We start from the raw sequence: 15,816 nt of genomic DNA, 5'->3' as shown, positions 1-15,816 counted from the left end.
CCTCTGTGTAACTGGTGGGTTCTGCGTTTTTTTCTCTTTTTCGTTTTTGGTTCAAGGTAGATTTTATTCCTCTTTTTTGTATTTACAGATATAAGCATGGAAATAATTTATTCATATAAATACATGTATGTGCAGGGAATAATTGTTTTTTCTGTTTTATTTTTTAAATTTTACTTCTTTTTAATTTTGAATTTTATTTTATATTTTTATACAGCAGGTTCTTATTGGTTATCTATTTTATACATATAAATGTATACATGCCAATCCCAGTCTCTCAACTCCTCCCACCACCACCCCCCCAACAGCTTTCCCCCCTTGTTGTCCATACGTTTGTTGTCTACATCTGTTGCTCTATTTATGCCTTGCAAAATGGTTAATCTGTACAGTTTTTCTAGGTTCCACATATATGCATGAATATACAAGATTTGTTTTTCTCCTTCTGACTTACTTCACTCTGTATGACAGTCTCTAGATCCATCGACGTCTCTACAAATGACCCAATTTCATTCCTTTTCATGGCTTAGTAATATTCCATTTTATATATGTACCACAGCTTTATGCATTCGTCTGTCTGTGGGCATTTAGGTTGCTTCCATTACCTCGATATTGTAAATAGTGATGCAATGAACATTGCGGTGAATGACTCTTTTTGATTTATGGTTTTGTCTGGGTATATGTCCAGTACTGGGATTGCTGTATCATATGGTAATTCTATTGTTAGTTTCTTAAGAAATTCCATATTGTTCTCCATAATGACTGTATCAATTTATATTCCCAACAATAGTGGAAGAGGGTTCCTTTTCTCCACACCCTTTCCAGCATTTTTTGTTTGTAGATTTTCAATGATGCCTATTCTACCAGGTGTGAGGTGATACCTCATTGTTGAATCCATTTCGTTGAGCAAGGGGTAGCTCTTGTCTATTACATATTTGGCTTATGGAACGGTATCTGTGCTAATTTCAAACTCTGCTTTTATGCAGCACCCCAACTCACCTTCCCCCTTAAGCAGGCATAAGTTGGTTTTCTAAACTTGAGACCCTGTTCTGTTTTGTAATTCAGTTCATGTGTAGCCAAGTTCACATTCCGTGTATTAGTGATACCTTATGATGTTTCTTTTTCTGTGTGACTTATTTCACTTAGAATCATCGTGCCTCAATCCACTCATTATGCTGGTACGGGCCTGGTGACATAGATTTCATTGTTGAGTGGTATTCTGTTGTACAGAAGTACCGCAACTTCTTTATCCATTATTTGCTCTCTGGGATATTTAACTTGTGCCGGAGAAGAGATTCCTGTAAAAAGAGCCGTCCCAAATTTTGGGGTTGCTGTGCCTTTTTGATATTAATTTCCCTAAGCTATAGGACCATAAGTGGAAGTGCCCTAGGCTCTGTTGCTTTGTTTTTTAGATGTTTCAGGAAACACCATACACTTCTCCCAAGTGTCTGTTGGCAATTTACATCCCGCCCATCAGCATAACAAGGCTCCCAGTTCTCCATGGCCTGTCCTGCCTTTCTGGATTTTACACTTTATTCTGATGGCCCTTTTGACCGGGGGGAAGTGAGACTTCATTGTAGTGCAGATTTCCTTTGCAAGCTTGCTTGGTTGGCCAAAAAGGGTGTATGCGTTTTTTCCTGAATATATTCAGGAAAAAACGCATATGCCCTTTTGGCAAAGTGCATCATTGTGGACGTTCTGCCTCTTTTCCTATGCTTTCAATGCAATTCCAGTCTACCTCCTGAAATCGGTATCCTGCAATTCTGCCCCGCTTTCAAGTCCTCTTGGCAGCCTTACTTCAGTCTATTTTTGGACGATAGCTGTCATTTATAACTCTGCAGGTTTGTGAATTACAGAGACCCTGAGCTCATTTCTTCAACTCGCTTTCTTTTGAGCTGGCCGCAACACCGCAGGATGGCTTCAGGCCCTAATCTGGTTCCGGCACGGCACGCTGAGCCTTTGGTTATTTCCTCTTCCTGGTGGGAAATGAGAGTTAAATTTGCCCGTCCAGACACCTCCAGCTAGTCTCTCATTGGTTCTCACTATTCCTGTTCATCTTCCAAGAAATTGCAAACTGGGCCAAACAGGAGGTTAAAGGCGCTGACTCTCCAAGTGGGGAGAGTGTTAGTTAAGCGTCTGGAATGTTGCACCCGAGTACCAGGGGAGGAAATCTGAGACATATTTGAACACGTCTCCCGTTCACATGGTTGATCATACTTGGGTTCCACATGCATCTTTTAGCTGAAGGAAGAATACCTTAAACCTGGGTAGTTGAAACCCGTGGAATGGGTACCATGCAATATGACTTCAAAGGGTCTTCATTGGCTCACCGAACCTCTCCAATCCTATCACTGCTGCGTTTATGCCCCTGTACACATGCTTGATTCTCTTTCGGAGACATAGCAATCCATAGGTTTTAAGATACTTACTAGTCAGGTACATTCTTAGACGTTTAATATGCGGTGTTGAGTCCATTTTGTTGAGCAAGGAGTAGCTCTTGTCTATTCCATATTTGGCTTAAGGAACTTTATCTGTGCTCATTTCAATCTCTGGTTTTATGCAGCACCCCAACTCACCTTTACCCTTAAGCAAGCATAAGTTGGTTTTCTAAATTTGAGACCCTGTTCTGTTCTGTAATTCAGTTCCTGTGTAGCCAAGTTTCCATTCCGTGTATTACTGATATCTTATGATGTTTCTTTTTCTGTGTGACTTATTTCAGTTAGAATCATCATACCTGAATCCACTCATTGTGCTGCTAAGGGCCTGATGACACAGATTTCATTGCTGAGTGATATTGCTTTGTAAGTAAATACCACAACTTTTTTATCCATTTTTCACTTTCTGCGATGTTGAAATTGTACTGTAAACGAGGTTCTTGTAAACAGAGCCGTTCCAAACTTTGGGGTGGCTGTGTCTTTTTGATTTTAATTTCCCTAAGCTATAGGACCATAAGTGGAAGTGCCCGAGGTTCTGTTGCTTTGTTTTTTAGATGTTTCAGGAAACACCATACACTTCTCCCGAGCGGTTGTTGGCAATTTACATCCCGCCCATCAGCATAACAAGGCTCCCAGTTCTCCATGGCCTGTCCTGCCTTTCTGGATTTTACACTTTTTTCAGATGGCCCTTTTGACTGGGGGGAAGTGAGACTTCATTGTAGTGCAGATTTCCTTTGCAAGCTTGCTTGGTTGGCCAAAAAGGGCATATGCGTTTTTTCCTGAATATATTCAGGAAAAAACGCATATGCCCTTTTTGGCCAAGTGCATCATTGTGGACGTTCTGCCTCTTTTCCTATGCTTTCAATGCAATTCCAGTCTACCTCCTGAAATCGGTTTCCTGCAATTCTGCTCCGCTTTCAAGTCCTCTTGGCAGCCTTACTTCAGTCTATTTTTGGACGATAGCTGTCATTTATAACTCTGCAGGTTTGTGAATTACAGTGCCCCTGAGCTCCTTTCTTCAACTCGCTTTCTTTTGAGCTGGCCGCAACACCGCAGGATGGCTTCAGGCCCTAATCTGGTTCCGGTACGGCACGCTGAGCCTTTGGTTATTTCCTCTTCCTGGTGGGAAATGAGAGTTAAATTTGCCCGTCCAGACACCTCCAGCTAGCCTCTCATTGGTTCTCGCTATTCCTGTTCATCTTCCGCAGAAATTGCAAACTGTGCCAAACAGGAGGTTAAAGGCGCTGACTCTCCAAGTGGGGAGAGTGTTAGTAAAGCGTCTGGATTGTTGCACCCGAGTACCAGGGGAGGAAAACTGAGACATATTTGAACTCGTCTCCCAATCACATGGTTGATCATACTCTAGGTTCCACATGCATGTTTTAGCTGAAGGAAGAATACCTAAAACCTGGGTAGTTGAAACCCGTGTAATGGGTACCATGCAATATGACTTCAAAAGGTCTTCATTTGCTCACCGAACCTCTCCAATCCTATCACTGCTGCGTTTATGCCCCTGTACACATGCTTGATTCTCCTTCGGAGACATAGCAATCCATAGGTTTTAAGATACTTACTAGTCAGGTACATTCTTAGGCGTTTAATATGCGGTGTTGAGTCCATTTCGTTGAGCAAGGAGTAGCTCTTGTCTATTCCATATTTGGCTTAAGGAACTTTATCTGTGCTCATTTCAATCTCTGGTTTTATGCAGCACCCCAACTCACCTTTCCCCTTAAGCAAGCATAAGTTGGTTTTCTAAATTTGAGACCCTGTTCTGTTCTGTAATTCAGTTCCTGTGTAGCCAAGTTTACATTCCGTGTATTACTGATATCTTATGATGTTTCTTTTTCTGTGTGACTTATTTCAGTTAGAATCATCATACCTGAATCCACTCATTGTGCTGCTAAGGGCCTGATGACATAGATTTCATTGCTGAGTGATATTGCTTTGTAAGTGAATACCACAACTTCTTTATCCATTTTTCACTTTCTGCGATGTTGAACTTGTACTGTAAACGAGGTTCTTGTAAACAGAGCCGTTTGAAACTTTGGGGTGGCTGTGTCTTTTTGATTTTCATTTCCCTAAGCTATAGGACCATAAGTGGAAGTGCCCTAGGCTCTGTTGCTTTGTTTTTTAGATGTTTCAGGAAACACCATACACTTCTCCCGAGTGGTTGTTGGCAATTTCCATCCCGCCCATCAGCATAACAAGGCTCCCAGTTCTCCATGGCCTGTCCTGCCTTTCTGGATTTTACACTTTTTTCAGATGGCCCTTTTGACTGGGGGGAAGTGAGACTTCATTGTAGTGCAGATTTCCTTTGCAAGCTTGCTTGGTTGGCCAAAAAGGGCGTATGCGTTTTTTCCTGAATATATTCAGGAAAAAACGCATACGCCCTTTTTGGCCAAGTGCATCATTGTGGACGTTCTGCCTCTTTTCCTATGCTTTCAATGCAATTCCAGTCTACCTCCTGAAATCGGTTTCCTGCAATTCTGCCCCGCTTTCAAGTCCTCTTGGCAGCCTTACTTCAGTATATTTTGGACGATAGCTGTCATTTATAACTCTGCAGGTTTGTGAATTACAGTGCCCCTGAGCTCCTTTCTTCAACTCGCTTTCTTTTGAGCTGGCCGCAACACTGCAGGATGGCTTCAGGCCCTAATCTTGTTCCGGCACGGCACACTGAGCCTTTGGTTATTTCCTCTTCCTGGTGGGAAATGAGAGTTAAATTTGCCCGTCCAGACACCTCCAGCTAGCCTCTCATTGGTTCTCGCTATTCCTGTTCATCTTCCGCAGAAATTGCAAACTGGGCCAAACAGGAGGTTAAAGGCGCTGACTCTCCAAGTGGGGAGAGTGTTAGTAAGCGTCTGGAATGTTGCACCCGAGTACCAGGGGAGGAAAACTGAGACATATTTGAACACGTCTCCCATTCACATGGTTGATCATACTTGGGTTCCACATGCATGTTTTAGCTGAAGGAAGAATACCTTAAAGCTGGAGAGTTGAAACCCGTGGAATGGGTACCATGCAATATGACTTCAAAGGGTCTTCATTTGCTCACCGAACCTCTCCAATCCTATCACTGCTGCGTTTATGCCCCTGTACACATGCTTGATTCTCTTTCGGAGACATAGCAATCCATAGGTTTTAAGATACTTACTAGTCAGGTACATTCTTAGGCGTTTAATATGGGGTGTTGAGTCCATTTCGTTGAGCAAGGAGTAGCTCTTGTCTATTCCATATTTGGCTTAAGGAACTTTATCTGTGCTCATTTCAATCTCTGGTTTTATGCAGCACCCCAACTCACCTTTCCCCTTAAGCAAGCATAAGTTGGTTTTCTAAATTTGAGACCCTGTTCTGTTCTGTAATTCAGTTCCTGTGTAGCCAAGTTTCCATTCCGTGTATTACTGATATCTTATGATGTTTCTTTTTCTGTGTGACTTATTTCAGTTAGAATCATCATACCTGAATCCACTCATTGTGCTGCTAAGGGCCTGATGACACAGATTTCATTGCTGCGTGATATTGCTTTGTAAGTAAATACCACAACTTCTTTATCCATTTTTCACTTTCTGCGATGTTGAACTTGTACTGTAAACGAGGTTCTTGTAAACAGAGCCATTCCAAACTTTGGGGTGGCTGTGTCTTTTTGATTTTAATTTCCCTAAGCTATAGGACCATAAGTGGAAGTGCCCTAGGTTCTGTTGCTTTGTTTTTTAGATGTTTCAGGAAACACCATACACTTCTCCCGAGTGGTTGTTGGCAATTTACATCCCGCCCATCAGCATAACAAGGCTCCCAGTTCTCCATGGCCTGTCCTGCCTTTCTGGATTTTACACTTTTTTCAGATGGCCCTTTTGACCGGGGGGAAGTGAGACTTCATTGTAGTGCAGATTTCCTTTGCAAGCTTGCTTGGTTTGCCAAAAAGTGCGTATGCGTTTCTTCCTGAATATATTCAGGAAAAAACGCATACGCCCTTTTTGGCCAAGTGCATCATTGTGGACGTTCTGCCTCTTTTCCTATGCTTTCAATGCAATTCCAGTCTACCTCCTGAAATCGGTTTCCTACAATTCTGCTCCGCTTTCAAGTCCTCTTGGCAGCCTTACTTCAGTCTATTTTTGGACGATAGCTGTCATTTATAACTCTGCAGGTTTGTGAATTACAGTGCCCCTGAGCTCCTTTCTTCAACTCGCTTTCTTTTGAGCTGGCCGCAACACCGCAGGATGGCTTCAGGCCCTAATCTGGTTCCGGCACGGCACGCTGAGCCTTTGGTTAATTCCTCTTCCTGGTGGGAAATGAGAGTTAAATTTGCCCGTCCAGACACCTCCAGCTAGCCTCTCATTGGTTCTCGCTATTCCTGTTCATCTTCCGCAGAAATTGCAAACTGGGCCAAACAGGAGGTTAAAGGGACTGACTCTCCAAGTCGGGAGAGTGTTAGTAAAGCGTCTGGAATGTTGCACCCGAGTACCAGGGGAGGAAAACTGAGACATATTTGAACACGTCTCCCGATCTCATGGTTGATCATACTCTAGGTTCCACATGCATGTTTTAGCTGAAGGAAGAATACCTAAAACCTGGGTAGTTGAGACCCGTGGAATGGGTACCATGCAATATGACTTCAAAGGGTCTTCATTGGCTCAGCGAACCTCTCCAATCCTATCACTGCTGTGTTTATGCCCCTGTACACATGCTTGATTCTCTTTCGGAGACATAGCAATCCATAGGTTTTAAGATACTTACTAGTCAGGTACATTCTTAGGCGTTTAATATGGGGTGTTGAGTCCATTTCGTTGAGCAAGGAGTAGCTCTTGTCTATTCCATATTTGGCTTAAGGAACTTTATCTGTGCTCATTTCAATCTCTGGTTTTATGCAGCACCCCAACTCACCTTTCCCCTTAAGCAAGCATAAGTTGGTTTTCTAAATTTGAGACTCTGTTCTGTTCTGTAATTCAGTTCCTGTGTAGCCAAGTTTACATTCCGTGTATTACTGATATCTTATGATGTTTCTTTTTCTGTGTGACTTATTTCAGTTAGAATCATCGTACCTGAATCCACTCATTGTGCTGCTAAGGGCCTGATGACACAGATTTCATTGCTGAGTGATATTGCTTTGTAAGTAAATACCACAACTTCTTTATCCATTTTTCACTTTCTGCGATGTTGAACTTGAACTGTAAACGAGGTTCTTGTAAACAGAGCCGTTCCAAACTTTGGGGTGGCTGTGTCTTTTTGATTTTAATTTCCCTAAGCTATAGGACCATAAGTGGAAGTGCCCGAGGTTCTGTTGCTTTGTTTTTTAGATGTTTCAGGAAACACCATACAATTCTCCCGAGTGGTTGTTGGCAATTTACATCCCGCCCATCAGCATAACAAGGCTCCCAGTTCTCCATGGCCTGTCCTGCCTTTCTGGATTTTACACTTTTTTCAGATGGCCCTTTTGACCGGGGGGAAGTGAGACTTCTTTGTCGTGCAGATTTCCTTTGCAAGCTTGCTTGGTTGGCCAAAAAGGGCATATGCGTTTTTTCCTGAATATATTCAGGAAAAAACGCATACGCCCTTTTTGGCCAAGTGCATCATTGTGGACGTTCTGCCTCTTTTCCTATGCTTTCAATGCAATTCCAGTCTACCTCCTGAAATCGGTTTCCTGCAATTCTGCCCCGCTTTCAAGTCCTCTTGGCAGCCTTACTTCAGTCTATTTTTGGACGATAGCTGTCATTTATAACTCTGCAGGTTTGTGAATTACAGTGCCCCTGAGCTCCTTTCTTCAACTCGCTTTCTTGTGACCTGGCCGCAACACCGCAGGATGGCTTCAGGCCCTAATCTGGTTCCGGCACGGCACGCTGAGCCTTTGGTTATTTCCTCTTCCTGGTGGGAAATGAGAGTTAAATTTGCCCGTCCAGACACCTCCAGCTAGTCTCTCATTGGTTCTCGCTATTCCTGTTCATCTTCCGCAGAAATTGCAAACTGGGCCAAACAGGAGGTTAAAGGCGCTGACTCTCCAAGTGGGGAGAGTGTTAATAAAGCGTCTGGAATGTTGCACCCGAGTACCAGGGGAGGAAAACTGAGAAATATTTGAACACGTCTCCCGTTCACATGGTTGATCATACTTGGTTTCCACATGCATCTTTTAGCTGAAGGAAGAATACCTTAAACCTGGGTATTTGAAACCCGTGGAATGGGTACCATGCAATATGACTTCAAAGGGTCTTCATTTGCTCACCGAACCTCTCCAATCCTATCACTGCTGCGTTTATGCCCCTGTACACATGCTTGATTCTCTTTCGGAGACATAGCAATCCATAGGTTTTAAGATACTTACTAGTCAGGTACATTCTTAGGCGTTTAATATGGTGTGTTGAGTCCATTTCGTTGAGCAAGGAGTAGCTCTTGTCTATTCCATATTTGGCTTAAGGAACTTTATCTGTGCTCATTTCAATCTCTGGTTTTATGCAGCACCCCAACTCACCTTTCCCCTTAAGCAAGCATAAGTTGGTTTTCTAAATTTGAGACCCTGTTCTGTTCTGTAATTCAGTTCCTGTGTAGCCAAGTTTACATTCCGTGTATTAGTGATATCTTATGATGTTTCTTTTTCTGTGTGACTTATTTCAGTTAGAATCATCATACCTGAATCCACTCATTGTGCTGCTAAGGGCCTGATGACACAGATTTCATTGCTGAGTGATATTGCTTTGTAAGTAAATACCACAACTTCTTTATCCATTTTTCAATTTCTGCAATGTTGAACTTGTACTGTTAACGAGGTTCTTGTAAACAGAGCCGTTCGAAACTTTGGGGTGGCTGTGTCTTTTTGATTTTAAATTCCCTAAGCTATAGGACCATAAGTGGAAGTGCCCTAGGCTCTGTTGCTTTGTTTTTTAGATGTTTCAGGAAACACCATACACTTCTCCCGAGTGTTTGTTGGCAATTTACATCCCGCCCTTCAGCATAACAAGGCTCCCATTTCTCCATGGCCTGTCCTGCCTTTCTGGATTTTACACTTTTTTCAGATGGCCCTTTTGACCTGGGGGAAGTGAGACTTCATTGTAGTGCAGATTTCCTTTGCAAGCTTGCTTGGTTGGCCAAAAAGGGCGTATGCGTTTTTTCCTGAATATATTCAGGAAAAAACGCATACGCCCTTTTTGGCCAAGTGCATCATTGTGGACGTTCTGCCTCTTTTCCTATGCTTTCAATGCAATTCCAGTCTACCTCCTGAAATCGGTTTCCTGCAATTCTGCCCCGCTTTCAAGTCCTCTTGGCAGCCTTACTTCAGTCTCTTTTTGGACGATAGCTGTCATTTATAACTCTGCAGGTTTGTGAATTACAGTGCCCCTGAGCTCCTTTCTTCAACTCGCTTTCTTTTGAGCTGGCCGCAACACCGCAGGATGGCTTCAGGCCCTAATCTGGTTCCGGCACGGCACGCTGAGCCTTTGGTTAATTCCTCTTCCTGGTGGGAAATGAGAGTTAAATTTGCCCGTCCAGACACCTCCAGCTAGCCTCTCATTGGTTCTCGCTATTCCTGTTCATCTTCCGCAGAAATTGCAAACTGGGCCAAACAGGAGGTTAAAGGGACTGACTCTCCAAGTCGGGAGAGTGTTAGTAAAGCGTCTGGAATTTTGCACCCGAGTACCAGTTTACGAAAACTGGGACATATTTGAACACGTCTCCCGATCTCATGGTTGATCATACTCTAGGTTCCACATGCATGTTTTAGCTGAAGGAAGAATACCTAAAACCTGGGTAGTTGAAACCCGTGGAATGGGTACCATGCAATATGACTTCAAAGGGTCTTCATTGGCTCACCGAACCTCTCCAATCCTATCACTGCTGTGTTTATGCCCCTGTACACATGCTTGATTCTCTTTCGGAGACATAGCAATCCATAGGTTTTAAGATACTTACTAGTCAGGTACATTCTTAGGCGTTTAATATGGGGTGTTGAGTCCATTTCGTTGAGCAAGGAGTAGCTCTTGTCTATTCCATATTTGGCTTAAGGAACTTTATCTGTGCTCATTTCAATCTCTGGTTTTATGCAGCACCCCAACTCACCTTTCCCCTTAAGCAAGCATAAGTTGGTTTTCTAAATTTGAGACCCTGTTCTGTTCTGTAATTCAGTTCCTGTGTAGCCAAGTTTCCATTCCGTGTATTACTGATATCTTATGATGTTTCTTTTTCTGTGTGACTTATTTCAGTTAGAATCATCATACCTGAATCCACTCATTGTGCTGCTAAGGGCCTGATGACACAGATTTCATTGCTGAGTGATATTGCTTTGTAAGTAAATACCACAACTTCTTTATCCATTTTTCACTTTCTGCGATGTTGAACTTGAACTGTAAACGAGGTTCTTGTAAACAGAGCCGTTCCAAACTTTGGGGTGGCTGTGTCTTTTTGATTTTAATTTCCCTAAGCTATAGGACCATAAGTGGAAGTGCCCGAGGTTCTGTTGCTTTGTTTTTTAGATGTTTCAGGAAACACCATACAATTCTCCCCAGTGGTTGTTGGCAATTTACATCCCGCCCATCAGCATAACAAGGCTCCCAGTTCTCCATGGCCTGTCCTGCCTTTCTGGATTTTACACTTTTTTCAGATGGCCCTTTTGACCGGGGGGAAGTGAGACTTCTTTGTCGTGCAGATTTCCTTTGCAAGCTTGCTTGGTTGGCCAAAAAGGGCGTATGCGTTTTTTCCTGAATATATTCAGGAAAAAACGCATACACTCTTTTTGGCCAAGTGCATCATTGTGGACGTTCTGCCTCTTTTCCTATGCTTTCAATGCAATTCCAGTCTACCTCCTGAAATCGGTTTCCTGCAATTCTGCCCCGCTTTCAAGTCCTCTTGGCAGCCTTACTTCAGTCTATTTTTGGACGATAGCTGTCATTTATAACTCTGCAGGTTTGTGAATTACAGTGCCCCTGAGCTCCTTTCTTCAACTCGCTTTCTTTTGAGCTGGCCGCAACACCGCAGGATGGCTTCAGGCCCTAATCTGGTTCCGGTACGGCACGCTGAGCCTTTGGTTATTTCCTCTTCCTGGTGGGAAATGAGAGTTAAATTTGCCCGTCCAGACACCTCCAGCTAGCCTCTCATTGGTTCTCGCTATTCCTGTTCATCTTCCGCAGAAATTGCAAACTGTGCCAAACAGGAGGTTAAAGGCGCTGACTCTCCAAGTGGGGAGAGTGTTAGTAAAGCGTCTGGATTGTTGCACCCGAGTACCAGGGGAGGAAAACTGAGACATATTTGAACTCGTCTCCCAATCACATGGTTGATCATACTCTAGGTTCCACATGCATGTTTTAGCTGAAGGAAGAATACCTAAAACCTGGGTAGTTGAAACCCGTGTAATGGGTACCATGCAATATGACTTCAAAAGGTCTTCATTTGCTCACCGAACCTCTCCAATCCTATCACTGCTGCGTTTATGCCCCTGTACACATGCTTGATTCTCCTTCGGAGACATAGCAATCCATAGGTTTTAAGATACTTACTAGTCAGGTACATTCTTAGGCGTTTAATATGCGGTGTTGAGTCCATTTCGTTGAGCAAGGAGTAGCTCTTGTCTATTCCATATTTGGCTTAAGGAACTTTATCTGTGCTCATTTCAATCTCTGGTTTTATGCAGCACCCCAACTCACCTTTCCCCTTAAGCAAGCATAAGTTGGTTTTCTAAATTTGAGACCCTGTTCTGTTCTGTAATTCAGTTCCTGTGTAGCCAAGTTTACATTCCGTGTATTACTGATATCTTATGATGTTTCTTTTTCTGTGTGACTTATTTCAGTTAGAATCATCATACCTGAATCCACTCATTGTGCTGCTAAGGGCCTGATGACATAGATTTCATTGCTGAGTGATATTGCTTTGTAAGTGAATACCACAACTTCTTTATCCATTTTTCACTTTCTGCGATGTTGAACTTGTACTGTAAACGAGGTTCTTGTAAACAGAGCCGTTTGAAACTTTGGGGTGGCTGTGTCTTTTTGATTTTCATTTCCCTAAGCTATAGGACCATAAGTGGAAGTGCCCTAGGCTCTGTTGCTTTGTTTTTTAGATGTTTCAGGAAACACCATACACTTCTCCCGAGTGGTTGTTGGCAATTTCCATCCCGCCCATCAGCATAACAAGGCTCCCAGTTCTCCATGGCCTGTCCTGCCTTTCTGGATTTTACACTTTTTTCAGATGGCCCTTTTGACTGGGGGGAAGTGAGACTTCATTGTAGTGCAGATTTCCTTTGCAAGCTTGCTTGGTTGGCCAAAAAGGGCGTATGCGTTTTTTCCTGAATATATTCAGGAAAAAACGCATACGCCCTTTTTGGCCAAGTGCATCATTGTGGACGTTCTGCCTCTTTTCCTATGCTTTCAATGCAATTCCAGTCTACCTCCTGAAATCGGTTTCCTGCAATTCTGCCCCGCTTTCAAGTCCTCTTGGCAGCCTTACTTCAGTATATTTTGGACGATAGCTGTCATTTATAACTCTGCAGGTTTGTGAATTACAGTGCCCCTGAGCTCCTTTCTTCAACTCGCTTTCTTTTGAGCTGGCCGCAACACTGCAGGATGGCTTCAGGCCCTAATCTTGTTCCGGCACGGCACACTGAGCCTTTGGTTATTTCCTCTTCCTGGTGGGAAATGAGAGTTAAATTTGCCCGTCCAGACACCTCCAGCTAGCCTCTCATTGGTTCTCGCTATTCCTGTTCATCTTCCGCAGAAATTGCAAACTGGGCCAAACAGGAGGTTAAAGGCGCTGACTCTCCAAGTGGGGAGAGTGTTAGTAAGCGTCTGGAATGTTGCACCCGAGTACCAGGGGAGGAAAACTGAGACATATTTGAACACGTCTCCCATTCACATGGTTGATCATACTTGGGTTCCACATGCATGTTTTAGCTGAAGGAAGAATACCTTAAAGCTGGAGAGTTGAAACCCGTGGAATGGGTACCATGCAATATGACTTCAAAGGGTCTTCATTTGCTCACCGAACCTCTCCAATCCTATCACTGCTGCGTTTATGCCCCTGTACACATGCTTGATTCTCTTTCGGAGACATAGCAATCCATAGGTTTTAAGATACTTACTAGTCAGGTACATTCTTAGGCGTTTAATATGGGGTGTTGAGTCCATTTCGTTGAGCAAGGAGTAGCTCTTGTCTATTCCATATTTGGCTTAAGGAACTTTATCTGTGCTCATTTCAATCTCTGGTTTTATGCAGCACCCCAACTCACCTTTCCCCTTAAGCAAGCATAAGTTGGTTTTCTAAATTTGAGACCCTGTTCTGTTCTGTAATTCAGTTCCTGTGTAGCCAAGTTTCCATTCCGTGTATTACTGATATCTTATGATGTTTCTTTTTCTGTGTGACTTATTTCAGTTAGAATCATCATACCTGAATCCACTCATTGTGCTGCTAAGGGCCTGATGACACAGATTTCATTGCTGCGTGATATTGCTTTGTAAGTAAATACCACAACTTCTTTATCCATTTTTCACTTTCTGCGATGTTGAACTTGTACTGTAAACGAGGTTCTTGTAAACAGAGCCATTCCAAACTTTGGGGTGGCTGTGTCTTTTTGATTTTAATTTCCCTAAGCTATAGGACCATAAGTGGAAGTGCCCTAGGTTCTGTTGCTTTGTTTTTTAGATGTTTCAGGAAACACCATACACTTCTCCCGAGTGGTTGTTGGCAATTTACATCCCGCCCATCAGCATAACAAGGCTCCCAGTTCTCCATGGCCTGTCCTGCCTTTCTGGATTTTACACTTTTTTCAGATGGCCCTTTTGACCGGGGGGAAGTGAGACTTCATTGTAGTGCAGATTTCCTTTGCAAGCTTGCTTGGTTTGCCAAAAAGTGCGTATGCGTTTCTTCCTGAATATATTCAGGAAAAAACGCATACGCCCTTTTTGGCCAAGTGCATCATTGTGGACGTTCTGCCTCTTTTCCTATGCTTTCAATGCAATTCCAGTCTACCTCCTGAAATCGGTTTCCTACAATTCTGCTCCGCTTTCAAGTCCTCTTGGCAGCCTTACTTCAGTCTATTTTTGGACGATAGCTGTCATTTATAACTCTGCAGGTTTGTGAATTACAGTGCCCCTGAGCTCCTTTCTTCAACTCGCTTTCTTTTGAGCTGGCCGCAACACCGCAGGATGGCTTCAGGCCCTAATCTGGTTCCGGCACGGCACGCTGAGCCTTTGGTTAATTCCTCTTCCTGGTGGGAAATGAGAGTTAAATTTGCCCGTCCAGACACCTCCAGCTAGCCTCTCATTGGTTCTCGCTATTCCTGTTCATCTTCCGCAGAAATTGCAAACTGGGCCAAACAGGAGGTTAAAGGGACTGACTCTCCAAGTCGGGAGAGTGTTAGTAAAGCGTCTGGAATGTTGCACCCGAGTACCAGGGGAGGAAAACTGAGACATATTTGAACACGTCTCCCGATCTCATGGTTGATCATACTCTAGGTTCCACATGCATGTTTTAGCTGAAGGAAGAATACCTAAAACCTGGGTAGTTGAGACCCGTGGAATGGGTACCATGCAATATGACTTCAAAGGGTCTTCATTGGCTCAGCGAACCTCTCCAATCCTATCACTGCTGTGTTTATGCCCCTGTACACATGCTTGATTCTCTTTCGGAGACATAGCAATCCATAGGTTTTAAGATACTTACTAGTCAGGTACATTCTTAGGCGTTTAATATGGGGTGTTGAGTCCATTTCGTTGAGCAAGGAGTAGCTCTTGTCTATTCCATATTTGGCTTAAGGAACTTTATCTGTGCTCATTTCAATCTCTGGTTTTATGCAGCACCCCAACTCACCTTTCCCCTTAAGCAAGCATAAGTTGGTTTTCTAAATTTGAGACTCTGTTCTGTTCTGTAATTCAGTTCCTGTGTAGCCAAGTTTACATTCCGTGTATTACTGATATCTTATGATGTTTCTTTTTCTGTGTGACTTATTTCAGTTAGAATCATCGTACCTGAATCCACTCATTGTGCTGCTAAGGGCCTGATGACACAGATTTCATTGCTGAGTGATATTGCTTTGTAAGTAAATACCACAACTTCTTTATCCATTTTTCACTTTCTGCGATGTTGAACTTGAACTGTAAACGAGGTTCTTGTAAACAGAGCCGTTCCAAACTTTGGGGTGGCTGTGTCTTTTTGATTTTAATTTCCCTAAGCTATAGGACCATAAGTGGAAGTGCCCGAGGTTCTGTTGCTTTGTTTTTTAGATGTTTCAGGAAACACCATACAATTCTCCCGAGTGGTTGTTGGCAATTTACATCCCGCCCATCAGCATAACAAGGCTCCCAGTTCTCCATGGCCTGTCCTGCCTTTCTGGATTTTACACTTTTTTCAGATGGCCCTTTTGACCGGGGGGAAGTGAGACTTCTTTGTCGTGCAGATTTCCTTTGCAAGCTTGCTTGGTTGG

The sequence above is a fragment of the Stenella coeruleoalba genome (assembly GCF_951394435.1).
Source record: "Stenella coeruleoalba genome assembly, contig: scaffold_156, whole genome shotgun sequence".
Lineage (NCBI taxonomy): Eukaryota > Metazoa > Chordata > Mammalia > Artiodactyla > Delphinidae > Stenella > Stenella coeruleoalba.
This window is presented reverse-complemented; position numbering follows the sequence as displayed.